General features: G+C 62.6%; 7 pseudogenes; all 7 read left to right on the top strand.

Moving 5' to 3' along the window:
• The first annotated feature begins 2,746 nt into the window (after positions 1–2,746).
• Positions 2,747–2,865, top strand: LOC142864242 (uncharacterized; annotated as a pseudogene).
• Positions 2,866–6,721: 3,856 nt separating this feature from the next.
• On the top strand, positions 6,722–6,840 carry LOC142864241 (uncharacterized; annotated as a pseudogene).
• Positions 6,841–10,695: 3,855 nt separating this feature from the next.
• LOC142864240 (uncharacterized) lies at positions 10,696–10,814 on the top strand (annotated as a pseudogene).
• Positions 10,815–14,670: 3,856 nt separating this feature from the next.
• Positions 14,671–14,789, top strand: LOC142864239 (uncharacterized; annotated as a pseudogene).
• A 3,857-nt stretch (positions 14,790–18,646) lies between these two features.
• LOC142864238 (uncharacterized) lies at positions 18,647–18,765 on the top strand (annotated as a pseudogene).
• Positions 18,766–22,620: 3,855 nt separating this feature from the next.
• On the top strand, positions 22,621–22,739 carry LOC142864237 (uncharacterized; annotated as a pseudogene).
• Positions 22,740–26,595: 3,856 nt separating this feature from the next.
• Positions 26,596–26,714, top strand: LOC142864236 (uncharacterized; annotated as a pseudogene).
• Positions 26,715–27,633: the final 919 nt, after the last annotated feature.

Here is a 27,633-nt window from a genome sequence, read left to right as displayed (position 1 = left end):
TGTATGCCCATCCCCTCCCCCCACCCGCCCGACACCCACCCGAGGAAGGGGATTCCTCTCTGTCCACTTAGGTGTCCATCCGTTCGTACCAATTTGCCGGTGAGCGCGCTCACGTGGTGCTCGTGTGTCCATTCTTGGGATACTTGGCTTACTGGAACGGGTTCCAGCTCTGGCCAGGAGAACACGAGAGGTGCCCTCTCACCGCTGCTCCTCACAGCCGAATGGCACTCCGTGGTGTCCACGCGCCACATTTTATTAATGCACTCCTGGATGGATGGGCACTCGGGTGGCTTCCACATCTTTGCGATTGTGAATTGTGCCCTAACTGTAACCCTAACCCTTACCCAGCCCGTCTCCTCTGCCCCTGCCTGACTCGCTCCTCCCCGGCCAGGCCCGTCACTGTCCTGGGCCCCCGCCTGACCGGCTCCTTCCCGCCCGGCCTGTCACCGTCCTCTGCCCCTGCCTGACATGCTCCTTCCCGCCCGGCCTCTCACCGTCCTCGGCCCCTGCCTGACCGGCTGGCTCCTCCGTCGCCTGGGCCTTCCAAGGGCTTGGTGTGGACGCTGCTTCCAGGAAGCCCTCCAGAAACCCGGCAGCAGGGTGGCCGCAGCAGTCTCCAGCAGCCGTCCCTAAGGCGCTTGTGCGGGGGAACGTGCCCCCCCCCGCTGTGCCCCCTCCCCCCCCCCCCCCGCTGTGCCGTGGGGGGGCCCAGCCTGGTGTCTTGCCTGAGGCCCTGGGGCTGCCGCTCCCCGCAAGGGGAGAGCCCCGGAGGTGGGGACCGCCTCCTGATGGGGACGTACACGCAGCTCTCCACGTCGGATTCCGGGGCTCTCTGTCCTGCCCGAAGGCCCAGCTGGCCTGCGGGTCCTTAGAGTGGCAAAAACATCCGAAAACTGAGACTGAGGGTCCCGTGGGTGTCTGCACTTTTGTGCTGGGCACCCCAGGGAGGCCCGGGGGCTGGCTGGACAACGTGGTCTGCTGGGCGGGGGGTTTGGAGGAGCAACCGATGCCCTTTGCACTTTGGGTAGCAAGGGTCTGAGGTGTCTCTGAGCCCTGTGCCATGTCGGTGGAGGGGTGGGGGCGGGGGGTGGGGGGGAAGAGGAGGAGGAGGAGGTGGGAAGGGCCGGGGCCTGCAGTCCTGTTCCCGGGGTGGCACGGCAAGTGGCTTCTTCCACAGGCTGCTTGGCCTGGGCTCCCTGCACCTGGGCCTTTGGAGGACCGGCCCTGTGCTTGCCAACACTTCCTGCAGGGACCCAGAGCTGGGAGGTTGCGTCTCTCAGCCCTGGGTCGGGCAGAGCCCCAGCGGGCCATGCCCACAACCTCTCTCAGCACCGGTCCCCCAGAAGGCTCCTTTGGGACCAGGATTCTCTTGCGGTGACTCTAAGGTCTGGCCCCTGGATGGAGGGGCACCAGGAGTAGAGGAGCAGGAAGGGGAAGGGGGTGGCCATTCGAGGGGACACTTTGAGGCCAAGTCCCAGCTTCAGCCTGATCCTCCTGGGAACCCCGCTCTGAGACAAGGAGCCGGGCTTCGCATTCCCACAGCAGCCAGTCGTGGGCTGAGGACACCTGGGGCGTTGGGAACTCCCTGGCTTCTCCTTGGTTTAACATCTGGAGCTGCTTGGGAATTGTGCCGCCACACACACCCGAGTGCAGGTGTCTTCCGCACAGACTGCGGGCCTCGCTCTTCTGAATGCCGCTAGCTCGCCACCCACCCACGGGTGAACCTGGTCAGGGTGCTTTCTCTCGGGGGCAGACTCTGATCCGGGCGGGCTACCGGTGTCTCTGTTTGCTCGTTTCTTTCTTCCATTTCGGGAAAGGCTTCCTTGCTGGGTGTGGAAATCTCCTATGCCTTCCCTCGCCTATTCTGTCAGCTTTCAAATTCTCTTTCAGTTGCCACCCTCACAGATGGATTAGGAAACTCTTTCCGGTGCACTCATTAGTGAAATGACCTCAAGGAAGCTGGAATCCAATATCTAATGGCCGATTTTTGGCGAGTCCACACGCCAGGGTGGTCGGGGTCCAATGCAGCCCCGGCCAGGCCCAGGCCCCTTGGACTGGGCCACAGGAGGACACAGAGGAGGGTCCCGGCCCCCACGGTAGCGGTGCCGGCAGTTCTCCAAGGGCTTGGGCGTTTTCCAGAGGTGGGAGATGGAGGGGACTGATTTCTTCAGCGCCCCACAAACCACGCCACCCCACCCCACCCCACCCATGGGACACATCCCCAGAGAGAGATGCCCCATACACTCGCTCCCCTCCCCCTTGCGCTGTGCCCCAGTCCTGGCCCGGGGGAATAGGCGGCAGCCCACCCACAGGGCGGGGGGAGGGGGGCACAGCTGAAAGCGGTTGTGGGGGAGGGCGGCCCCTGGCTGGGGTCAGAGGGCGAGCGCCGGGCGCGTGCGCAGTCAGCGGCGGCGACGCGCTGGGGGTGGGCGGCGGGTAGGTGAAGGAGGCCAGGCGGGGAGAGGAGGGGGGCTGGAAGGTCTCCACCTTGGCGAGTCCAGCCGTGGAGGCGCATCTTGTGTGAGTGTGAGTGAGTGTGAGTGTGTGTGTGTGTAGAGAGAGACAGCCCCCCGCCCCGCCCCGCCCCGCCCCGCCCCGCCCATCACCCCGGTCCCTCGGAGCCCGCCGGACCCGGCCGCCGGCGAACTCAACAGGCCCGGCCCGGCGCGGGGCCTGGGGCGGGAGGCGGCGGCGGGGAAGCGCAGAGAGGCTCGGCTTCTCGAGCGGGGCAGGGGCGCCCTCCGCCGTCTAGGGCCACACCACCCTGAACGCCCCCCATCTCCTCTGGTCTCGGAAGCTAAGCAGGGTCGGGCCTCGTTAGTACTTGGATGGGAGACCGCCCGGGAATCACGGGTGCCCTAGGCGGCGGCTTTTTTTTTTTTTTTTGCCTCTCGTTCTGTCCCCTTTCTGGGAGCGCGGCGGCGGCCCGGGGTGGGGGTCACCCCCACCCTCAGCGCCCGCCGCTGTGCCTGGCGCCCCAGCCCGCACCGTGGGGCCTCCTCTTGTCCCAAGCCGCGACACCGCCGCCACGCGGCAGCACGCGTGGCATCTGGACTGTCAGGTCTCAGACCAAAGGTCTGCTCTGTGGGAACCGACACGCTGGAGGAAACCTTGAGAGTCTGAGAGGGGAGGGAGTTCCAGAAGAAGGCCAGGATGTCATTTTGAGGGAGTATGTGACCAGAACTCGTCCCGTTGCTTTTGGGGTTCTACGGGCTCCACGTAGGAATCTTTGGTGGTGGCACCTGATGTTGGGGGATCCGGAGTCACACCCAGACCTGCTCCACAGGCCTCCTTTTACTTTTCTCTTCGGATTCATTATTTTTAAAAAGTGTCTCTTACCTCTATTATTGCATTTTCTTTTTTTTTTTTTTCTTTTTTTTTTTTTTTTTTGAGACAGAGTCTCACTTTGTTGTCCAGGCTAGAGTGAGTGCCGTGGCGTCACCCTAGCTCACAGCAACCTCAAACTCCTGGGCTCGAGTGATCCTTCTGCCTCAGCCTCCCGAGTAGCTGGGACTACAGGCATGCGCCACTATGCCCGGCTAATTTTTTTTATATATATATATATATCAGTTGGCCAATCAATTTCTTTCTATTTATAGTAGAGACGGGGTCTCGCTCTTGCTCAGGCTGGTTTTGAACTCCTGACCTTGAGCAATCCACCCGCCTCGGCCTCCCAAGAGCTAGGATTACAGGCGTGAGCCACCGCGCCCGGCCTCTATTATTGCATTTTCTTTTCTCTCTCTTTTCAAGCAGATGATGGGAGTACAAGTATTCAGGTGACATGTGTTGCCCGTGCCCCCCTCCCCCCTGTGTTCTTATTCATTTACCTCTCATGTTGTATACCTCCAGCGTATTGTGGGGGTACCAATGTTAAGGTCGGGTACGTTGCCCTCTCCCAGCCTCCCCCCTCGGGTCATTAGCTTCAAGTGCGCCCATGCCCCAGTCGGTGCGCACCCACCCCATTCCTAATGGATGTGTATGCCCATCCCCTCCCCCCACCCGCCCGACACCCACCCGAGGAAGGGGATTCCTCTCTGTCCACTTAGGTGTCCATCCGTTCGTACCAATTTGCCGGTGAGCGCGCTCACGTGGTGCTCGTGTGTCCATTCTTGGGATACTTGGCTTACTGGAACGGGTTCCAGCTCTGGCCAGGAGAACACGAGAGGTGCCCTCTCACCGCTGCTCCTCACAGCCGAATGGCACTCCGTGGTGTCCACGCGCCACATTTTATTAATGCACTCCTGGATGGATGGGCACTCGGGTGGCTTCCACATCTTTGCGATTGTGAATTGTGCCCTAACTGTAACCCTAACCCTTACCCAGCCCGTCTCCTCTGCCCCTGCCTGACTCGCTCCTCCCCGGCCAGGCCCGTCACTGTCCTGGGCCCCCGCCTGACCGGCTCCTTCCCGCCCGGCCTGTCACCGTCCTCTGCCCCTGCCTGACATGCTCCTTCCCGCCCGGCCTCTCACCGTCCTCGGCCCCTGCCTGACCGGCTGGCTCCTCCGTCGCCTGGGCCTTCCAAGGGCTTGGTGTGGACGCTGCTTCCAGGAAGCCCTCCAGAAACCCGGCAGCAGGGTGGCCGCAGCAGTCTCCAGCAGCCGTCCCTAAGGCGCTTGTGCGGGGGAACGTGCCCCCCCCCGCTGTGCCCCCTCCCCCCCCCCCCCCGCTGTGCCGTGGGGGGGCCCAGCCTGGTGTCTTGCCTGAGGCCCTGGGGCTGCCGCTCCCCGCAAGGGGAGAGCCCCGGAGGTGGGGACCGCCTCCTGATGGGGACGTACACGCAGCTCTCCACGTCGGATTCCGGGGCTCTCTGTCCTGCCCGAAGGCCCAGCTGGCCTGCGGGTCCTTAGAGTGGCAAAAACATCCGAAAACTGAGACTGAGGGTCCCGTGGGTGTCTGCACTTTTGTGCTGGGCACCCCAGGGAGGCCCGGGGGCTGGCTGGACAACGTGGTCTGCTGGGCGGGGGGTTTGGAGGAGCAACCGATGCCCTTTGCACTTTGGGTAGCAAGGGTCTGAGGTGTCTCTGAGCCCTGTGCCATGTCGGTGGAGGGGTGGGGGCGGGGGGTGGGGGGGAAGAGGAGGAGGAGGAGGTGGGAAGGGCCGGGGCCTGCAGTCCTGTTCCCGGGGTGGCACGGCAAGTGGCTTCTTCCACAGGCTGCTTGGCCTGGGCTCCCTGCACCTGGGCCTTTGGAGGACCGGCCCTGTGCTTGCCAACACTTCCTGCAGGGACCCAGAGCTGGGAGGTTGCGTCTCTCAGCCCTGGGTCGGGCAGAGCCCCAGCGGGCCATGCCCACAACCTCTCTCAGCACCGGTCCCCCAGAAGGCTCCTTTGGGACCAGGATTCTCTTGCGGTGACTCTAAGGTCTGGCCCCTGGATGGAGGGGCACCAGGAGTAGAGGAGCAGGAAGGGGAAGGGGGTGGCCATTCGAGGGGACACTTTGAGGCCAAGTCCCAGCTTCAGCCTGATCCTCCTGGGAACCCCGCTCTGAGACAAGGAGCCGGGCTTCGCATTCCCACAGCAGCCAGTCGTGGGCTGAGGACACCTGGGGCGTTGGGAACTCCCTGGCTTCTCCTTGGTTTAACATCTGGAGCTGCTTGGGAATTGTGCCGCCACACACACCCGAGTGCAGGTGTCTTCCGCACAGACTGCGGGCCTCGCTCTTCTGAATGCCGCTAGCTCGCCACCCACCCACGGGTGAACCTGGTCAGGGTGCTTTCTCTCGGGGGCAGACTCTGATCCGGGCGGGCTACCGGTGTCTCTGTTTGCTCGTTTCTTTCTTCCATTTCGGGAAAGGCTTCCTTGCTGGGTGTGGAAATCTCCTATGCCTTCCCTCGCCTATTCTGTCAGCTTTCAAATTCTCTTTCAGTTGCCACCCTCACAGATGGATTAGGAAACTCTTTCCGGTGCACTCATTAGTGAAATGACCTCAAGGAAGCTGGAATCCAATATCTAATGGCCGATTTTTGGCGAGTCCACACGCCAGGGTGGTCGGGGTCCAATGCAGCCCCGGCCAGGCCCAGGCCCCTTGGACTGGGCCACAGGAGGACACAGAGGAGGGTCCCGGCCCCCACGGTAGCGGTGCCGGCAGTTCTCCAAGGGCTTGGGCGTTTTCCAGAGGTGGGAGATGGAGGGGACTGATTTCTTCAGCGCCCCACAAACCACGCCACCCCACCCCACCCCACCCATGGGACACATCCCCAGAGAGAGATGCCCCATACACTCGCTCCCCTCCCCCTTGCGCTGTGCCCCAGTCCTGGCCCGGGGGAATAGGCGGCAGCCCACCCACAGGGCGGGGGGAGGGGGGCACAGCTGAAAGCGGTTGTGGGGGAGGGCGGCCCCTGGCTGGGGTCAGAGGGCGAGCGCCGGGCGCGTGCGCAGTCAGCGGCGGCGACGCGCTGGGGGTGGGCGGCGGGTAGGTGAAGGAGGCCAGGCGGGGAGAGGAGGGGGGCTGGAAGGTCTCCACCTTGGCGAGTCCAGCCGTGGAGGCGCATCTTGTGTGAGTGTGAGTGAGTGTGAGTGTGTGTGTGTGTAGAGAGAGACAGCCCCCCGCCCCGCCCCGCCCCGCCCCGCCCCGCCCATCACCCCGGTCCCTCGGAGCCCGCCGGACCCGGCCGCCGGCGAACTCAACAGGCCCGGCCCGGCGCGGGGCCTGGGGCGGGAGGCGGCGGCGGGGAAGCGCAGAGAGGCTCGGCTTCTCGAGCGGGGCAGGGGCGCCCTCCGCCGTCTAGGGCCACACCACCCTGAACGCCCCCCATCTCCTCTGGTCTCGGAAGCTAAGCAGGGTCGGGCCTCGTTAGTACTTGGATGGGAGACCGCCCGGGAATCACGGGTGCCCTAGGCGGCGGCTTTTTTTTTTTTTTTTGCCTCTCGTTCTGTCCCCTTTCTGGGAGCGCGGCGGCGGCCCGGGGTGGGGGTCACCCCCACCCTCAGCGCCCGCCGCTGTGCCTGGCGCCCCAGCCCGCACCGTGGGGCCTCCTCTTGTCCCAAGCCGCGACACCGCCGCCACGCGGCAGCACGCGTGGCATCTGGACTGTCAGGTCTCAGACCAAAGGTCTGCTCTGTGGGAACCGACACGCTGGAGGAAACCTTGAGAGTCTGAGAGGGGAGGGAGTTCCAGAAGAAGGCCAGGATGTCATTTTGAGGGAGTATGTGACCAGAACTCGTCCCGTTGCTTTTGGGGTTCTACGGGCTCCACGTAGGAATCTTTGGTGGTGGCACCTGATGTTGGGGGATCCGGAGTCACACCCAGACCTGCTCCACAGGCCTCCTTTTACTTTTCTCTTCGGATTCATTATTTTTAAAAAGTGTCTCTTACCTCTATTATTGCATTTTCTTTTTTTTTTTTTTCTTTTTTTTTTTTTTTTTTGAGACAGAGTCTCACTTTGTTGTCCAGGCTAGAGTGAGTGCCGTGGCGTCACCCTAGCTCACAGCAACCTCAAACTCCTGGGCTCGAGTGATCCTTCTGCCTCAGCCTCCCGAGTAGCTGGGACTACAGGCATGCGCCACTATGCCCGGCTAATTTTTTTTATATATATATATATATCAGTTGGCCAATCAATTTCTTTCTATTTATAGTAGAGACGGGGTCTCGCTCTTGCTCAGGCTGGTTTTGAACTCCTGACCTTGAGCAATCCACCCGCCTCGGCCTCCCAAGAGCTAGGATTACAGGCGTGAGCCACCGCGCCCGGCCTCTATTATTGCATTTTCTTTTCTCTCTCTTTTCAAGCAGATGATGGGAGTACAAGTATTCAGGTGACATGTGTTGCCCGTGCCCCCCTCCCCCCTGTGTTCTTATTCATTTACCTCTCATGTTGTATACCTCCAGCGTATTGTGGGGGTACCAATGTTAAGGTCGGGTACGTTGCCCTCTCCCAGCCTCCCCCCTCGGGTCATTAGCTTCAAGTGCGCCCATGCCCCAGTCGGTGCGCACCCACCCCATTCCTAATGGATGTGTATGCCCATCCCCTCCCCCCACCCGCCCGACACCCACCCGAGGAAGGGGATTCCTCTCTGTCCACTTAGGTGTCCATCCGTTCGTACCAATTTGCCGGTGAGCGCGCTCACGTGGTGCTCGTGTGTCCATTCTTGGGATACTTGGCTTACTGGAACGGGTTCCAGCTCTGGCCAGGAGAACACGAGAGGTGCCCTCTCACCGCTGCTCCTCACAGCCGAATGGCACTCCGTGGTGTCCACGCGCCACATTTTATTAATGCACTCCTGGATGGATGGGCACTCGGGTGGCTTCCACATCTTTGCGATTGTGAATTGTGCCCTAACTGTAACCCTAACCCTTACCCAGCCCGTCTCCTCTGCCCCTGCCTGACTCGCTCCTCCCCGGCCAGGCCCGTCACTGTCCTGGGCCCCCGCCTGACCGGCTCCTTCCCGCCCGGCCTGTCACCGTCCTCTGCCCCTGCCTGACATGCTCCTTCCCGCCCGGCCTCTCACCGTCCTCGGCCCCTGCCTGACCGGCTGGCTCCTCCGTCGCCTGGGCCTTCCAAGGGCTTGGTGTGGACGCTGCTTCCAGGAAGCCCTCCAGAAACCCGGCAGCAGGGTGGCCGCAGCAGTCTCCAGCAGCCGTCCCTAAGGCGCTTGTGCGGGGGAACGTGCCCCCCCCCGCTGTGCCCCCTCCCCCCCCCCCCCGCTGTGCCGTGGGGGGGCCCAGCCTGGTGTCTTGCCTGAGGCCCTGGGGCTGCCGCTCCCCGCAAGGGGAGAGCCCCGGAGGTGGGGACCGCCTCCTGATGGGGACGTACACGCAGCTCTCCACGTCGGATTCCGGGGCTCTCTGTCCTGCCCGAAGGCCCAGCTGGCCTGCGGGTCCTTAGAGTGGCAAAAACATCCGAAAACTGAGACTGAGGGTCCCGTGGGTGTCTGCACTTTTGTGCTGGGCACCCCAGGGAGGCCCGGGGGCTGGCTGGACAACGTGGTCTGCTGGGCGGGGGGTTTGGAGGAGCAACCGATGCCCTTTGCACTTTGGGTAGCAAGGGTCTGAGGTGTCTCTGAGCCCTGTGCCATGTCGGTGGAGGGGTGGGGGCGGGGGGTGGGGGGGAAGAGGAGGAGGAGGAGGTGGGAAGGGCCGGGGCCTGCAGTCCTGTTCCCGGGGTGGCACGGCAAGTGGCTTCTTCCACAGGCTGCTTGGCCTGGGCTCCCTGCACCTGGGCCTTTGGAGGACCGGCCCTGTGCTTGCCAACACTTCCTGCAGGGACCCAGAGCTGGGAGGTTGCGTCTCTCAGCCCTGGGTCGGGCAGAGCCCCAGCGGGCCATGCCCACAACCTCTCTCAGCACCGGTCCCCCAGAAGGCTCCTTTGGGACCAGGATTCTCTTGCGGTGACTCTAAGGTCTGGCCCCTGGATGGAGGGGCACCAGGAGTAGAGGAGCAGGAAGGGGAAGGGGGTGGCCATTCGAGGGGACACTTTGAGGCCAAGTCCCAGCTTCAGCCTGATCCTCCTGGGAACCCCGCTCTGAGACAAGGAGCCGGGCTTCGCATTCCCACAGCAGCCAGTCGTGGGCTGAGGACACCTGGGGCGTTGGGAACTCCCTGGCTTCTCCTTGGTTTAACATCTGGAGCTGCTTGGGAATTGTGCCGCCACACACACCCGAGTGCAGGTGTCTTCCGCACAGACTGCGGGCCTCGCTCTTCTGAATGCCGCTAGCTCGCCACCCACCCACGGGTGAACCTGGTCAGGGTGCTTTCTCTCGGGGGCAGACTCTGATCCGGGCGGGCTACCGGTGTCTCTGTTTGCTCGTTTCTTTCTTCCATTTCGGGAAAGGCTTCCTTGCTGGGTGTGGAAATCTCCTATGCCTTCCCTCGCCTATTCTGTCAGCTTTCAAATTCTCTTTCAGTTGCCACCCTCACAGATGGATTAGGAAACTCTTTCCGGTGCACTCATTAGTGAAATGACCTCAAGGAAGCTGGAATCCAATATCTAATGGCCGATTTTTGGCGAGTCCACACGCCAGGGTGGTCGGGGTCCAATGCAGCCCCGGCCAGGCCCAGGCCCCTTGGACTGGGCCACAGGAGGACACAGAGGAGGGTCCCGGCCCCCACGGTAGCGGTGCCGGCAGTTCTCCAAGGGCTTGGGCGTTTTCCAGAGGTGGGAGATGGAGGGGACTGATTTCTTCAGCGCCCCACAAACCACGCCACCCCACCCCACCCCACCCATGGGACACATCCCCAGAGAGAGATGCCCCATACACTCGCTCCCCTCCCCCTTGCGCTGTGCCCCAGTCCTGGCCCGGGGGAATAGGCGGCAGCCCACCCACAGGGCGGGGGGAGGGGGGCACAGCTGAAAGCGGTTGTGGGGGAGGGCGGCCCCTGGCTGGGGTCAGAGGGCGAGCGCCGGGCGCGTGCGCAGTCAGCGGCGGCGACGCGCTGGGGGTGGGCGGCGGGTAGGTGAAGGAGGCCGGGCGAGGAGACGAGGGGGGCTGGGAGGGCTCCACCTTGGCGAGTCCAGCCGTGGAGGCGCATCTTGTGTGAGTGTGAGTGAGTGTGAGTGTGTGTGTGTGTAGAGAGAGACAGCCCCCCGCCCCGCCCCGCCCCGCCCCGCCCCGCCCATCACCCCGGTCCCTCGGAGCCCGCCGGACCCGGCCGCCGGCGAACTCAACAGGCCCGGCCCGGCGCGGGGCCTGGGGCGGGAGGCGGCGGCGGGGAAGCGCAGAGAGGCTCGGCTTCTCGAGCGGGGCAGGGGCGCCCTCCGCCGTCTAGGGCCACACCACCCTGAACGCCCCCCATCTCCTCTGGTCTCGGAAGCTAAGCAGGGTCGGGCCTCGTTAGTACTTGGATGGGAGACCGCCCGGGAATCACGGGTGCCCTAGGCGGCGGCTTTTTTTTTTTTTTTTGCCTCTCGTTCTGTCCCCTTTCTGGGAGCGCGGCGGCGGCCCGGGGTGGGGGTCACCCCCACCCTCAGCGCCCGCCGCTGTGCCTGGCGCCCCAGCCCGCACCGTGGGGCCTCCTCTTGTCCCAAGCCGCGACACCGCCGCCACGCGGCAGCACGCGTGGCATCTGGACTGTCAGGTCTCAGACCAAAGGTCTGCTCTGTGGGAACCGACACGCTGGAGGAAACCTTGAGAGTCTGAGAGGGGAGGGAGTTCCAGAAGAAGGCCAGGATGTCATTTTGAGGGAGTATGTGACCAGAACTCGTCCCGTTGCTTTTGGGGTTCTACGGGCTCCACGTAGGAATCTTTGGTGGTGGCACCTGATGTTGGGGGATCCGGAGTCACACCCAGACCTGCTCCACAGGCCTCCTTTTACTTTTCTCTTCGGATTCATTATTTTTAAAAAGTGTCTCTTACCTCTATTATTGCATTTTCTTTTTTTTTTTTTTCTTTTTTTTTTTTTTTTTTTGAGACAGAGTCTCACTTTGTTGTCCAGGCTAGAGTGAGTGCCGTGGCGTCACCCTAGCTCACAGCAACCTCAAACTCCTGGGCTCGAGTGATCCTTCTGCCTCAGCCTCCCGAGTAGCTGGGACTACAGGCATGCGCCACTATGCCCGGCTAATTTTTTTTATATATATATATATATCAGTTGGCCAATCAATTTCTTTCTATTTATAGTAGAGACGGGGTCTCGCTCTTGCTCAGGCTGGTTTTGAACTCCTGACCTTGAGCAATCCACCCGCCTCGGCCTCCCAAGAGCTAGGATTACAGGCGTGAGCCACCGCGCCCGGCCTCTATTATTGCATTTTCTTTTCTCTCTCTTTTCAAGCAGATGATGGGAGTACAAGTATTCAGGTGACATGTGTTGCCCGTGCCCCCCTCCCCCCTGTGTTCTTATTCATTTACCTCTCATGTTGTATACCTCCAGCGTATTGTGGGGGTACCAATGTTAAGGTCGGGTACGTTGCCCTCTCCCAGCCTCCCCCCTCGGGTCATTAGCTTCAAGTGCGCCCATGCCCCAGTCGGTGCGCACCCACCCCATTCCTAATGGATGTGTATGCCCATCCCCTCCCCCCACCCGCCCGACACCCACCCGAGGAAGGGGATTCCTCTCTGTCCACTTAGGTGTCCATCCGTTCGTACCAATTTGCCGGTGAGCGCGCTCACGTGGTGCTCGTGTGTCCATTCTTGGGATACTTGGCTTACTGGAACGGGTTCCAGCTCTGGCCAGGAGAACACGAGAGGTGCCCTCTCACCGCTGCTCCTCACAGCCGAATGGCACTCCGTGGTGTCCACGCGCCACATTTTATTAATGCACTCCTGGATGGATGGGCACTCGGGTGGCTTCCACATCTTTGCGATTGTGAATTGTGCCCTAACTGTAACCCTAACCCTTACCCAGCCCGTCTCCTCTGCCCCTGCCTGACTCGCTCCTCCCCGGCCAGGCCCGTCACTGTCCTGGGCCCCCGCCTGACCGGCTCCTTCCCGCCCGGCCTGTCACCGTCCTCTGCCCCTGCCTGACATGCTCCTTCCCGCCCGGCCTCTCACCGTCCTCGGCCCCTGCCTGACCGGCTGGCTCCTCCGTCGCCTGGGCCTTCCAAGGGCTTGGTGTGGACGCTGCTTCCAGGAAGCCCTCCAGAAACCCGGCAGCAGGGTGGCCGCAGCAGTCTCCAGCAGCCGTCCCTAAGGCGCTTGTGCGGGGGAACGTGCCCCCCCCCGCTGTGCCCCCTCCCCCCCCCCCCCGCTGTGCCGTGGGGGGGCCCAGCCTGGTGTCTTGCCTGAGGCCCTGGGGCTGCCGCTCCCCGCAAGGGGAGAGCCCCGGAGGTGGGGACCGCCTCCTGATGGGGACGTACACGCAGCTCTCCACGTCGGATTCCGGGGCTCTCTGTCCTGCCCGAAGGCCCAGCTGGCCTGCGGGTCCTTAGAGTGGCAAAAACATCCGAAAACTGAGACTGAGGGTCCCGTGGGTGTCTGCACTTTTGTGCTGGGCACCCCAGGGAGGCCCGGGGGCTGGCTGGACAACGTGGTCTGCTGGGCGGGGGGTTTGGAGGAGCAACCGATGCCCTTTGCACTTTGGGTAGCAAGGGTCTGAGGTGTCTCTGAGCCCTGTGCCATGTCGGTGGAGGGGTGGGGGCGGGGGGTGGGGGGGAAGAGGAGGAGGAGGAGGTGGGAAGGGCCGGGGCCTGCAGTCCTGTTCCCGGGGTGGCACGGCAAGTGGCTTCTTCCACAGGCTGCTTGGCCTGGGCTCCCTGCACCTGGGCCTTTGGAGGACCGGCCCTGTGCTTGCCAACACTTCCTGCAGGGACCCAGAGCTGGGAGGTTGCGTCTCTCAGCCCTGGGTCGGGCAGAGCCCCAGCGGGCCATGCCCACAACCTCTCTCAGCACCGGTCCCCCAGAAGGCTCCTTTGGGACCAGGATTCTCTTGCGGTGACTCTAAGGTCTGGCCCCTGGATGGAGGGGCACCAGGAGTAGAGGAGCAGGAAGGGGAAGGGGGTGGCCATTCGAGGGGACACTTTGAGGCCAAGTCCCAGCTTCAGCCTGATCCTCCTGGGAACCCCGCTCTGAGACAAGGAGCCGGGCTTCGCATTCCCACAGCAGCCAGTCGTGGGCTGAGGACACCTGGGGCGTTGGGAACTCCCTGGCTTCTCCTTGGTTTAACATCTGGAGCTGCTTGGGAATTGTGCCGCCACACACACCCGAGTGCAGGTGTCTTCCGCACAGACTGCGGGCCTCGCTCTTCTGAATGCCGCTAGCTCGCCACCCACCCACGGGTGAACCTGGTCAGGGTGCTTTCTCTCGGGGGCAGACTCTGATCCGGGCGGGCTACCGGTGTCTCTGTTTGCTCGTTTCTTTCTTCCATTTCGGGAAAGGCTTCCTTGCTGGGTGTGGAAATCTCCTATGCCTTCCCTCGCCTATTCTGTCAGCTTTCAAATTCTCTTTCAGTTGCCACCCTCACAGATGGATTAGGAAACTCTTTCCGGTGCACTCATTAGTGAAATGACCTCAAGGAAGCTGGAATCCAATATCTAATGGCCGATTTTTGGCGAGTCCACACGCCAGGGTGGTCGGGGTCCAATGCAGCCCCGGCCAGGCCCAGGCCCCTTGGACTGGGCCACAGGAGGACACAGAGGAGGGTCCCGGCCCCCACGGTAGCGGTGCCGGCAGTTCTCCAAGGGCTTGGGCGTTTTCCAGAGGTGGGAGATGGAGGGGACTGATTTCTTCAGCGCCCCACAAACCACGCCACCCCACCCCACCCCACCCATGGGACACATCCCCAGAGAGAGATGCCCCATACACTCGCTCCCCTCCCCCTTGCGCTGTGCCCCAGTCCTGGCCCGGGGGAATAGGCGGCAGCCCACCCACAGGGCGGGGGGAGGGGGGCACAGCTGAAAGCGGTTGTGGGGGAGGGCGGCCCCTGGCTGGGGTCAGAGGGCGAGCGCCGGGCGCGTGCGCAGTCAGCGGCGGCGACGCGCTGGGGGTGGGCGGCGGGTAGGTGAAGGAGGCCAGGCGGGGAGAGGAGGGGGGCTGGAAGGTCTCCACCTTGGCGAGTCCAGCCGTGGAGGCGCATCTTGTGTGAGTGTGAGTGAGTGTGAGTGTGTGTGTGTGTAGAGAGAGACAGCCCCCCGCCCCGCCCCGCCCCGCCCCGCCCCGCCCATCACCCCGGTCCCTCGGAGCCCGCCGGACCCGGCCGCCGGCGAACTCAACAGGCCCGGCCCGGCGCGGGGCCTGGGGCGGGAGGCGGCGGCGGGGAAGCGCAGAGAGGCTCGGCTTCTCGAGCGGGGCAGGGGCGCCCTCCGCCGTCTAGGGCCACACCACCCTGAACGCCCCCCATCTCCTCTGGTCTCGGAAGCTAAGCAGGGTCGGGCCTCGTTAGTACTTGGATGGGAGACCGCCCGGGAATCACGGGTGCCCTAGGCGGCGGCTTTTTTTTTTTTTTTTGCCTCTCGTTCTGTCCCCTTTCTGGGAGCGCGGCGGCGGCCCGGGGTGGGGGTCACCCCCACCCTCAGCGCCCGCCGCTGTGCCTGGCGCCCCAGCCCGCACCGTGGGGCCTCCTCTTGTCCCAAGCCGCGACACCGCCGCCACGCGGCAGCACGCGTGGCATCTGGACTGTCAGGTCTCAGACCAAAGGTCTGCTCTGTGGGAACCGACACGCTGGAGGAAACCTTGAGAGTCTGAGAGGGGAGGGAGTTCCAGAAGAAGGCCAGGATGTCATTTTGAGGGAGTATGTGACCAGAACTCGTCCCGTTGCTTTTGGGGTTCTACGGGCTCCACGTAGGAATCTTTGGTGGTGGCACCTGATGTTGGGGGATCCGGAGTCACACCCAGACCTGCTCCACAGGCCTCCTTTTACTTTTCTCTTCGGATTCATTATTTTTAAAAAGTGTCTCTTACCTCTATTATTGCATTTTCTTTTTTTTTTTTTTCTTTTTTTTTTTTTTTTTTGAGACAGAGTCTCACTTTGTTGTCCAGGCTAGAGTGAGTGCCGTGGCGTCACCCTAGCTCACAGCAACCTCAAACTCCTGGGCTCGAGTGATCCTTCTGCCTCAGCCTCCCGAGTAGCTGGGACTACAGGCATGCGCCACTATGCCCGGCTAATTTTTTTTATATATATATATATATCAGTTGGCCAATCAATTTCTTTCTATTTATAGTAGAGACGGGGTCTCGCTCTTGCTCAGGCTGGTTTTGAACTCCTGACCTTGAGCAATCCACCCGCCTCGGCCTCCCAAGAGCTAGGATTACAGGCGTGAGCCACCGCGCCCGGCCTCTATTATTGCATTTTCTTTTCTCTCTCTTTTCAAGCAGATGATGGGAGTACAAGTATTCAGGTGACATGTGTTGCCCGTGCCCCCCTCCCCCCTGTGTTCTTATTCATTTACCTCTCATGTTGTATACCTCCAGCGTATTGTGGGGGTACCAATGTTAAGGTCGGGTACGTTGCCCTCTCCCAGCCTCCCCCCTCGGGTCATTAGCTTCAAGTGCGCCCATGCCCCAGTCGGTGCGCACCCACCCCATTCCTAATGGATGTGTATGCCCATCCCCTCCCCCCACCCGCCCGACACCCACCCGAGGAAGGGGATTCCTCTCTGTCCACTTAGGTGTCCATCCGTTCGTACCAATTTGCCGGTGAGCGCGCTCACGTGGTGCTCGTGTGTCCATTCTTGGGATACTTGGCTTACTGGAACGGGTTCCAGCTCTGGCCAGGAGAACACGAGAGGTGCCCTCTCACCGCTGCTCCTCACAGCCGAATGGCACTCCGTGGTGTCCACGCGCCACATTTTATTAATGCACTCCTGGATGGATGGGCACTCGGGTGGCTTCCACATCTTTGCGATTGTGAATTGTGCCCTAACTGTAACCCTAACCCTTACCCAGCCCGTCTCCTCTGCCCCTGCCTGACTCGCTCCTCCCCGGCCAGGCCCGTCACTGTCCTGGGCCCCCGCCTGACCGGCTCCTTCCCGCCCGGCCTGTCACCGTCCTCTGCCCCTGCCTGACATGCTCCTTCCCGCCCGGCCTCTCACCGTCCTCGGCCCCTGCCTGACCGGCTGGCTCCTCCGTCGCCTGGGCCTTCCAAGGGCTTGGTGTGGACGCTGCTTCCAGGAAGCCCTCCAGAAACCCGGCAGCAGGGTGGCCGCAGCAGTCTCCAGCAGCCGTCCCTAAGGCGCTTGTGCGGGGGAACGTGCCCCCCCCCCCCGCTGTGCCCCCTCCCCCCCCCCCCGCTGTGCCGTGGGGGGGCCCAGCCTGGTGTCTTGCCTGAGGCCCTGGGGCTGCCGCTCCCCGCAAGGGGAGAGCCCCGGAGGTGGGGACCGCCTCCTGATGGGGACGTACACGCAGCTCTCCACGTCGGATTCCGGGGCTCTCTGTCCTGCCCGAAGGCCCAGCTGGCCTGCGGGTCCTTAGAGTGGCAAAAACATCCGAAAACTGAGACTGAGGGTCCCGTGGGTGTCTGCACTTTTGTGCTGGGCACCCCAGGGAGGCCCGGGGGCTGGCTGGACAACGTGGTCTGCTGGGCGGGGGGTTTGGAGGAGCAACCGATGCCCTTTGCACTTTGGGTAGCAAGGGTCTGAGGTGTCTCTGAGCCCTGTGCCATGTCGGTGGAGGGGTGGGGGCGGGGGGTGGGGGGGAAGAGGAGGAGGAGGAGGTGGGAAGGGCCGGGGCCTGCAGTCCTGTTCCCGGGGTGGCACGGCAAGTGGCTTCTTCCACAGGCTGCTTGGCCTGGGCTCCCTGCACCTGGGCCTTTGGAGGACCGGCCCTGTGCTTGCCAACACTTCCTGCAGGGACCCAGAGCTGGGAGGTTGCGTCTCTCAGCCCTGGGTCGGGCAGAGCCCCAGCGGGCCATGCCCACAACCTCTCTCAGCACCGGTCCCCCAGAAGGCTCCTTTGGGACCAGGATTCTCTTGCGGTGACTCTAAGGTCTGGCCCCTGGATGGAGGGGCACCAGGAGTAGAGGAGCAGGAAGGGGAAGGGGGTGGCCATTCGAGGGGACACTTTGAGGCCAAGTCCCAGCTTCAGCCTGATCCTCCTGGGAACCCCGCTCTGAGACAAGGAGCCGGGCTTCGCATTCCCACAGCAGCCAGTCGTGGGCTGAGGACACCTGGGGCGTTGGGAACTCCCTGGCTTCTCCTTGGTTTAACATCTGGAGCTGCTTGGGAATTGTGCCGCCACACACACCCGAGTGCAGGTGTCTTCCGCACAGACTGCGGGCCTCGCTCTTCTGAATGCCGCTAGCTCGCCACCCACCCACGGGTGAACCTGGTCAGGGTGCTTTCTCTCGGGGGCAGACTCTGATCCGGGCGGGCTACCGGTGTCTCTGTTTGCTCGTTTCTTTCTTCCATTTCGGGAAAGGCTTCCTTGCTGGGTGTGGAAATCTCCTATGCCTTCCCTCGCCTATTCTGTCAGCTTTCAAATTCTCTTTCAGTTGCCACCCTCACAGATGGATTAGGAAACTCTTTCCGGTGCACTCATTAGTGAAATGACCTCAAGGAAGCTGGAATCCAATATCTAATGGCCGATTTTTGGCGAGTCCACACGCCAGGGTGGTCGGGGTCCAATGCAGCCCCGGCCAGGCCCAGGCCCCTTGGACTGGGCCACAGGAGGACACAGAGGAGGGTCCCGGCCCCCACGGTAGCGGTGCCGGCAGTTCTCCAAGGGCTTGGGCGTTTTCCAGAGGTGGGAGATGGAGGGGACTGATTTCTTCAGCGCCCCACAAACCACGCCACCCCACCCCACCCCACCCATGGGACACATCCCCAGAGAGAGATGCCCCATACACTCGCTCCCCTCCCCCTTGCGCTGTGCCCCAGTCCTGGCCCGGGGGAATAGGCGGCAGCCCACCCACAGGGCGGGGGGAGGGGGGCACAGCTGAAAGCGGTTGTGGGGGAGGGCGGCCCCTGGCTGGGGTCAGAGGGCGAGCGCCGGGCGCGTGCGCAGTCAGCGGCGGCGACGCGCTGGGGGTGGGCGGCGGGTAGGTGAAGGAGGCCAGGCGGGGAGAGGAGGGGGGCTGGAAGGTCTCCACCTTGGCGAGTCCAGCCGTGGAGGCGCATCTTGTGTGAGTGTGAGTGAGTGTGAGTGTGTGTGTGTGTAGAGAGAGACAGCCCCCCGCCCCGCCCCGCCCCGCCCCGCCCCGCCCATCACCCCGGTCCCTCGGAGCCCGCCGGACCCGGCCGCCGGCGAACTCAACAGGCCCGGCCCGGCGCGGGGCCTGGGGCGGGAGGCGGCGGCGGGGAAGCGCAGAGAGGCTCGGCTTCTCGAGCGGGGCAGGGGCGCCCTCCGCCGTCTAGGGCCACACCACCCTGAACGCCCCCCATCTCCTCTGGTCTCGGAAGCTAAGCAGGGTCGGGCCTCGTTAGTACTTGGATGGGAGACCGCCCGGGAATCACGGGTGCCCTAGGCGGCGGCTTTTTTTTTTTTTTTTGCCTCTCGTTCTGTCCCCTTTCTGGGAGCGCGGCGGCGGCCCGGGGTGGGGGTCACCCCCACCCTCAGCGCCCGCCGCTGTGCCTGGCGCCCCAGCCCGCACCGTGGGGCCTCCTCTTGTCCCAAGCCGCGACACCGCCGCCACGCGGCAGCACGCGTGGCATCTGGACTGTCAGGTCTCAGACCAAAGGTCTGCTCTGTGGGAACCGACACGCTGGAGGAAACCTTGAGAGTCTGAGAGGGGAGGGAGTTCCAGAAGAAGGCCAGGATGTCATTTTGAGGGAGTATGTGACCAGAACTCGTCCCGTTGCTTTTGGGGTTCTACGGGCTCCACGTAGGAATCTTTGGTGGTGGCACCTGATGTTGGGGGATCCGGAGTCACACCCAGACCTGCTCCACAGGCCTCCTTTTACTTTTCTCTTCGGATTCATTATTTTTAAAAAGTGTCTCTTACCTCTATTATTGCATTTTCTTTTTTTTTTTTTTCTTTTTTTTTTTTTTTTTTGAGACAGAGTCTCACTTTGTTGTCCAGGCTAGAGTGAGTGCCGTGGCGTCACCCTAGCTCACAGCAACCTCAAACTCCTGGGCTCGAGTGATCCTTCTGCCTCAGCCTCCCGAGTAGCTGGGACTACAGGCATGCGCCACTATGCCCGGCTAATTTTTTTTATATATATATATATATCAGTTGGCCAATCAATTTCTTTCTATTTATAGTAGAGACGGGGTCTCGCTCTTGCTCAGGCTGGTTTTGAACTCCTGACCTTGAGCAATCCACCCGCCTCGGCCTCCCAAGAGCTAGGATTACAGGCGTGAGCCACCGCGCCCGGCCTCTATTATTGCATTTTCTTTTCTCTCTCTTTTCAAGCAGATGATGGGAGTACAAGTATTCAGGTGACATGTGTTGCCCGTGCCCCCCTCCCCCCTGTGTTCTTATTCATTTACCTCTCATGTTGTATACCTCCAGCGTATTGTGGGGGTACCAATGTTAAGGTCGGGTACGTTGCCCTCTCCCAGCCTCCCCCCTCGGGTCATTAGCTTCAAGTGCGCCCATGCCCCAGTCGGTGCGCACCCACCCCATTCCTAATGGATGTGTATGCCCATCCCCTCCCCCCACCCGCCCGACACCCACCCGAGGAAGGGGATTCCTCTCTGTCCACTTAGGTGTCCATCCGTTCGTACCAATTTGCCGGTGAGCGCGCTCACGTGGTGCTCGTGTGTCCATTCTTGGGATACTTGGCTTACTGGAACGGGTTCCAGCTCTGGCCAGGAGAACACGAGAGGTGCCCTCTCACCGCTGCTCCTCACAGCCGAATGGCACTCCGTGGTGTCCACGCGCCACATTTTATTAATGCACTCCTGGATGGATGGGCACTCGGGTGGCTTCCACATCTTTGCGATTGTGAATTGTGCCCTAACTGTAACCCTAACCCTTACCCAGCCCGTCTCCTCTGCCCCTGCCTGACTCGCTCCTCCCCGGCCAGACCCGTCACTGTCCTGGGCCCCCGCCTGACCGGCTCCTTCCCGCCCGGCCTGTCACCGTCCTCTGCCCCTGCCTGACATGCTCCTTCCCGCCCGGCCTCTCACCGTCCTCGGCCCCTGCCTGACCGGCTGGCTCCTCCGTCGCCTGGGCCTTCCAAGGGCTTGGTGTGGACGCTGCTTCCAGGAAGCCCTCCAGAAACCCGGCAGCAGGGTGGCCGCAGCAGTCTCCAGCAGCCGTCCCTAAGGCGCTTGTGCGGGGGAACGTGCCCCCCCCCGCTGTGCCCCCTCCCCCCCCCCCCCGCTGTGCCGTGGGGGGGCCCAGCCTGGTGTCTTGCCTGAGGCCCTGGGGCTGCCGCTCCCCGCAAGGGGAGAGCCCCGGAGGTGGGGACCGCCTCCTGATGGGGACGTACACGCAGCTCTCCACGTCGGATTCCGGGGCTCTCTGTCCTGCCCGAAGGCCCAGCTGGCCTGCGGGTCCTTAGAGTGGCAAAAACATCCGAAAACTGAGACTGAGGGTCCCGTGGGTGTCTGCACTTTTGTGCTGGGCACCCCAGGGAGGCCCGGGGGCTGGCTGGACAACGTGGTCTGCTGGGCGGGGGGTTTGGAGGAGCAACCGATGCCCTTTGCACTTTGGGTAGCAAGGGTCTGAGGTGTCTCTGAGCCCTGTGCCATGTCGGTGGAGGGGTGGGGGCGGGGGGTGGGGGGGAAGAGGAGGAGGAGGAGGTGGGAAGGGCCGGGGCCTGCAGTCCTGTTCCCGGGGTGGCACGGCAAGTGGCTTCTTCCACAGGCTGCTTGGCCTGGGCTCCCTGCACCTGGGCCTTTGGAGGACCGGCCCTGTGCTTGCCAACACTTCCTGCAGGGACCCAGAGCTGGGAGGTTGCGTCTCTCAGCCCTGGGTCGGGCAGAGCCCCAGCGGGCCATGCCCACAACCTCTCTCAGCACCGGTCCCCCAGAAGGCTCCTTTGGGACCAGGATTCTCTTGCGGTGACTCTAAGGTCTGGCCCCTGGATGGAGGGGCACCAGGAGTAGAGGAGCAGGAAGGGGAAGGGGGTGGCCATTCGAGGGGACACTTTGAGGCCAAGTCCCAGCTTCAGCCTGATCCTCCTGGGAACCCCGCTCTGAGACAAGGAGCCGGGCTTCGCATTCCCACAGCAGCCAGTCGTGGGCTGAGGACACCTGGGGCGTTGGGAACTCCCTGGCTTCTCCTTGGTTTAACATCTGGAGCTGCTTGGGAATTGTGCCGCCACACACACCCGAGTGCAGGTGTCTTCCGCACAGACTGCGGGCCTCGCTCTTCTGAATGCCGCTAGCTCGCCACCCACCCACGGGTGAACCTGGTCAGGGTGCTTTCTCTCGGGGGCAGACTCTGATCCGGGCGGGCTACCGGTGTCTCTGTTTGCTCGTTTCTTTCTTCCATTTCGGGAAAGGCTTCCTTGCTGGGTGTGGAAATCTCCTATGCCTTCCCTCGCCTATTCTGTCAGCTTTCAAATTCTCTTTCAGTTGCCACCCTCACAGATGGATTAGGAAACTCTTTCCGGTGCACTCATTAGTGAAATGACCTCAAGGAAGCTGGAATCCAATATCTAATGGCCGATTTTTGGCGAGTCCACACGCCAGGGTGGTCGGGGTCCAATGCAGCCCCGGCCAGGCCCAGGCCCCTTGGACTGGGCCACAGGAGGACACAGAGGAGGGTCCCGGCCCCCACGGTAGCGGTGCCGGCAGTTCTCCAAGGGCTTGGGCGTTTTCCAGAGGTGGGAGATGGAGGGGACTGATTTCTTCAGCGCCCCACAAACCACGCCACCCCACCCCACCCCACCCATGGGACACATCCCCAGAGAGAGATGCCCCATACACTCGCTCCCCTCCCCCTTGCGCTGTGCCCCAGTCCTGGCCCGGGGGAATAGGCGGCAGCCCACCCACAGGGCGGGGGGAGGGGGGCACAGCTGAAAGCGGTTGTGGGGGAGGGCGGCCCCTGGCTGGGGTCAGAGGGCGAGCGCCGGGCGCGTGCGCAGTCAGCGGCGGCGACGCGCTGGGGGTGGGCGGCGGGTAGGTGAAGGAGGCCAGGCGGGGAGAGGAGGGGGGCTGGAAGGTCTCCACCTTGGCGAGTCCAGCCGTGGAGGCGCATCTTGTGTGAGTGTGAGTGAGTGTGAGTGTGTGTGTGTGTAGAGAGAGACAGCCCCCCGCCCCGCCCCGCCCCGCCCCGCCCCGCCCATCACCCCGGTCCCTCGGAGCCCGCCGGACCCGGCCGCCGGCGAACTCAACAGGCCCGGCCCGGCGCGGGGCCTGGGGCGGGAGGCGGCGGCGGGGAAGCGCAGAGAGGCTCGGCTTCTCGAGCGGGGCAGGGGCGCCCTCCGCCGTCTAGGGCCACACCACCCTGAACGCCCCCCATCTCCTCTGGTCTCGGAAGCTAAGCAGGGTCGGGCCTCGTTAGTACTTGGATGGGAGACCGCCCGGGAATCACGGGTGCCCTAGGCGGCGGCTTTTTTTTTTTTTTTTGCCTCTCGTTCTGTCCCCTTTCTGGGAGCGCGGCGGCGGCCCGGGGTGGGGGTCACCCCCACCCTCAGCGCCCGCCGCTGTGCCTGGCGCCCCAGCCCGCACCGTGGGGCCTCCTCTTGTCCCAAGCCGCGACACCGCCGCCACGCGGCAGCACGCGTGGCATCTGGACTGTCAGGTCTCAGACCAAAGGTCTGCTCTGTGGGAACCGACACGCTGGAGGAAACCTTGAGAGTCTGAGAGGGGAGGGAGTTCCAGAAGAAGGCCAGGATGTCATTTTGAGGGAGTATGTGACCAGAACTCGTCCCGTTGCTTTTGGGGTTCTACGGGCTCCACGTAGGAATCTTTGGTGGTGGCACCTGATGTTGGGGGATCCGGAGTCACACCCAGACCTGCTCCACAGGCCTCCTTTTACTTTTCTCTTCGGATTCATTATTTTTAAAAAGTGTCTCTTACCTCTATTATTGCATTTTCTTTTTTTTTTTTTTCTTTTTTTTTTTTTTTTTTGAGACAGAGTCTCACTTTGTTGTCCAGGCTAGAGTGAGTGCCGTGGCGTCACCCTAGCTCACAGCAACCTCAAACTCCTGGGCTCGAGTGATCCTTCTGCCTCAGCCTCCCGAGTAGCTGGGACTACAGGCATGCGCCACTATGCCCGGCTAATTTTTTTTATATATATATATATATCAGTTGGCCAATCAATTTCTTTCTATTTATAGTAGAGACGGGGTCTCGCTCTTGCTCAGGCTGGTTTTGAACTCCTGACCTTGAGCAATCCACCCGCCTCGGCCTCCCAAGAGCTAGGATTACAGGCGTGAGCCACCGCGCCCGGCCTCTATTATTGCATTTTCTTTTCTCTCTCTTTTCAAGCAGATGATGGGAGTACAAGTATTCAGGTGACATGTGTTGCCCGTGCCCCCCTCCCCCCTGTGTTCTTATTCATTTACCTCTCATGTTGTATACCTCCAGCGTATTGTGGGGGTACCAATGTTAAGGTCGGGTACGTTGCCCTCTCCCAGCCTCCCCCCTCGGGTCATTAGCTTCAAGTGCGCCCATGCCCCAGTCGGTGCGCACCCACCCCATTCCTAATGGATGTGTATGCCCATCCCCTCCCCCCACCCGCCCGACACCCACCCGAGGAAGGGGATTCCTCTCTGTCCACTTAGGTGTCCATCCGTTCGTACCAATTTGCCGGTGAGCGCGCTCACGTGGTGCTCGTGTGTCCATTCTTGGGATACTTGGCTTACTGGAACGGGTTCCAGCTCTGGCCAGGAGAACACGAGAGGTGCCCTCTCACCGCTGCTCCTCACAGCCGAATGGCACTCCGTGGTGTCCACGCGCCACATTTTATTAATGCACTCCTGGATGGATGGGCACTCGGGTGGCTTCCACATCTTTGCGATTGTGAATTGTGCCCTAACTGTAACCCTAACCCTTACCCAGCCCGTCTCCTCTGCCCCTGCCTGACTCGCTCCTCCCCGGCCAGGCCCGTCACTGTCCTGGGCCCCCGCCTGACCGGCTCCTTCCCGCCCGGCCTGTCACCGTCCTCTGCCCCTGCCTGACATGCTCCTTCCCGCCCGGCCTCTCACCGTCCTCGGCCCCTGCCTGACCGGCTGGCTCCTCCGTCGCCTGGGCCTTCCAAGGGCTTGGTGTGGACGCTGCTTCCAGGAAGCCCTCCAGAAACCCGGCAGCAGGGTGGCCGCAGCAGTCTCCAGCAGCCGTCCCTAAGGCGCTTGTGCGGGGGAACGTGCCCCCCCCCGCTGTGCCCCCTCCCCCCCCCCCCCCCCCCCGCTGTGCCGTGGGGGGGCCCAGCCTGGTGTCTTGCCTGAGGCCCTGGGGCTGCCGCTCCCCGCAAGGGGAGAGCCCCGGAGGTGGGGACCGCCTCCTGATGGGGACGTACACGCAGCTCTCCACGTCGGATTCCGGGGCTCTCTGTCCTGCCCGAAGGCCCAGCTGGCCTGCGGGTCCTTAGAGTGGCAAAAACATCCGAAAACTGAGACTGAGGGTCCCGTGGGTGTCTGCACTTTTGTGCTGGGCACCCCAGGGAGGCCCGGGGGCTGGCTGGACAACGTGGTCTGCTGGGCGGGGGGTTTGGAGGAGCAACCGATGCCCTTTGCACTTTGGGTAGCAAGGGTCTGAGGTGTCTCTGAGCCCTGTGGAGGTGGAGGGGTGGGGGCGGGGGGTGGGGGGGAAGAGGAGGAGGAGGAGGTGGGAAGGGCCGGGGCCTGCAGTCCTGTTCCCGGGGTGGCACGGCAAGTGGCTTCTTCCACAGGCTGCTTGGCCTGGGCTCCCTGCACCTGGGCCTTTGGAGGACCGGCCCTGTGCTTGCCAACACTTCCTGCAGGGACCCAGAGCTGGGAGGTTGCGTCTCTCAGCCCTGGGTCGGGCAGAGCCCCAGCGGGCCATGCCCACAACCTCTCTCAGCACCGGTCCCCCAGAAGGCTCCTTTGGGACCAGGATTCTCTTGCGGTGACTCTAAGGTCTGGCCCCTGGATGGAGGGGCACCAGGAGTAGAGGAGCAGGAAGGGGAAGGGGGTGGCCATTCGAGGGGACACTTTGAGGCCAAGTCCCAGCTTCAGCCTGATCCTCCTGGGAACCCCGCTCTGAGACAAGGAGCCGGGCTTCGCATTCCCACAGCAGCCAGTCGTGGGCTGAGGACACCTGGGGCGTTGGGAACTCCCTGGCTTCTCCTTGGTTTAACATCTGGAGCTGCTTGGGAATTGTGCCGCCACACACACCCGAGTGCAGGTGTCTTCCGCACAGACTGCGGGCCTCGCTCTTCTGAATGCCGCTAGCTCGCCACCCACCCACGGGTGAACCTGGTCAGGGTGCTTTCTCTCGGGGGCAGACTCTGATCCGGGCGGGCTACCGGTGTCTCTGTTTGCTCGTTTCTTTCTTCCATTTCGGGAAAGGCTTCCTTGCTGGGTGTGGAAATCTCCTATGCCTTCCCTCGCCTATTCTGTCAGCTTTCAAATTCTCTTTCAGTTGCCACCCTCACAGATGGATTAGGAAACTCTTTCCGGTGCACTCATTAGTGAAATGACCTCAAGGAAGCTGGAATCCAATATCTAATGGCCGATTTTTGGCGAGTCCACACGCCAGGGTGGTCGGGGTCCAATGCAGCCCCGGCCAGGCCCAGGCCCCTTGGACTGGGCCACAGGAGGACACAGAGGAGGGTCCCGGCCCCCACGGTAGCGGTGCCGGCAGTTCTCCAAGGGCTTGGGCGTTTTCCAGAGGTGGGAGATGGAGGGGACTGATTTCTTCAGCGCCCCACAAACCACGCCACCCCACCCCACCCCACCCATGGGACACATCCCCAGAGAGAGATGCCCCATACACTCGCTCCCCTCCCCCTTGCGCTGTGCCCCAGTCCTGGCCCGGGGGAATAGGCGGCAGCCCACCCACAGGGCGGGGGGAGGGGGGCACAGCTGAAAGCGGTTGTGGGGGAGGGCGGCCCCTGGCTGGGGTCAGAGGGCGAGCGCCGGGCGCGTGCGCAGTCAGCGGCGGCGACGCGCTGGGGGTGGGCGGCGGGTAGGTGAAGGAGGCCAGGCGGGGAGAGGAGGGGGGCTGGAAGGTCTCCACCTTGGCGAGTCCAGCCGTGGAGGCGCATCTTGTGTGAGTGTGAGTGAGTGTGAGTGTGTGTGTGTGTAGAGAGAGACAGCCCCCCGCCCCGCCCCGCCCCGCCCCGCCCCGCCCATCACCCCGGTCCCTCGGAGCCCGCCGGACCCGGCCGCCGGCGAACTCAACAGGCCCGGCCCGGCGCGGGGCCTGGGGCGGGAGGCGGCGGCGGGGAAGCGCAGAGAGGCTCGGCTTCTCGAGCGGGGCAGGGGCGCCCTCCGCCGTCTAGGGCCACACCACCCTGAACGCCCCCCATCTCCTCTGGTCTCGGAAGCTAAGCAGGGTCGGGCCTCGTTAGTACTTGGATGGGAGACCGCCCGGGAATCACGGGTGCCCTAGGCGGCGGCTTTTTTTTTTTTTTTTGCCTCTCGTTCTGTCCCCTTTCTGGGAGCGCGGCGGCGGCCCGGGGTGGGGGTCACCCCCACCCTCAGCGCCCGCCGCTGTGCCTGGCGCCCCAGCCCGCACCGTGGGGCCTCCTCTTGTCCCAAGCCGCGACACCGCCGCCACGCGGCAGCACGCGTGGCATCTGGACTGTCAGGTCTCAGACCAAAGGTCTGCTCTGTGGGAACCGACACGCTGGAGGAAACCTTGAGAGTCTGAGAGGGGAGGGAGTTCCAGAAGAAGGCCAGGATGTCATTTTGAGGGAGTATGTGACCAGAACTCGTCCCGTTGCTTTTGGGGTTCTACGGGCTCCACGTAGGAATCTTTGGTGGTGGCACCTGATGTTGGGGGATCCGGAGTCACACCCAGACCTGCTCCACAGGCCTCCTTTTACTTTTCTCTTCGGATTCATTATTTTTAAAAAGTGTCTCTTACCTCTATTATTGCATTTTCTTTTTTTTTTTTTTCTTTTTTTTTTTTTTTTTTGAGACAGAGTCTCACTTTGTTGTCCAGGCTAGAGTGAGTGCCGTGGCGTCACCCTAGCTCACAGCAACCTCAAACTCCTGGGCTCGAGTGATCCTTCTGCCTCAGCCTCCCGAGTAGCTGGGACTACAGGCATGCGCCACTATGCCCGGCTAATTTTTTTTATATATATATATATATCAGTTGGCCAATCAATTTCTTTCTATTTATAGTAGAGACGGGGTCTCGCTCTTGCTCAGGCTGGTTTTGAACTCCTGACCTTGAGCAATCCACCCGCCTCGGCCTCCCAAGAGCTAGGATTACAGGCGTGAGCCACCGCGCCCGGCCTCTATTATTGCATTTTCTTTTCTCTCTCTTTTCAAGCAGATGATGGGAGTACAAGTATTCAGGTGACATG

This window comes from Microcebus murinus, chromosome 24 (assembly GCF_040939455.1).
Source record: "Microcebus murinus isolate Inina chromosome 24, M.murinus_Inina_mat1.0, whole genome shotgun sequence".
NCBI classification, from domain to species: Eukaryota; Metazoa; Chordata; class Mammalia; order Primates; family Cheirogaleidae; genus Microcebus; species Microcebus murinus.
This window is presented reverse-complemented; position numbering and strand designations above follow the sequence as displayed.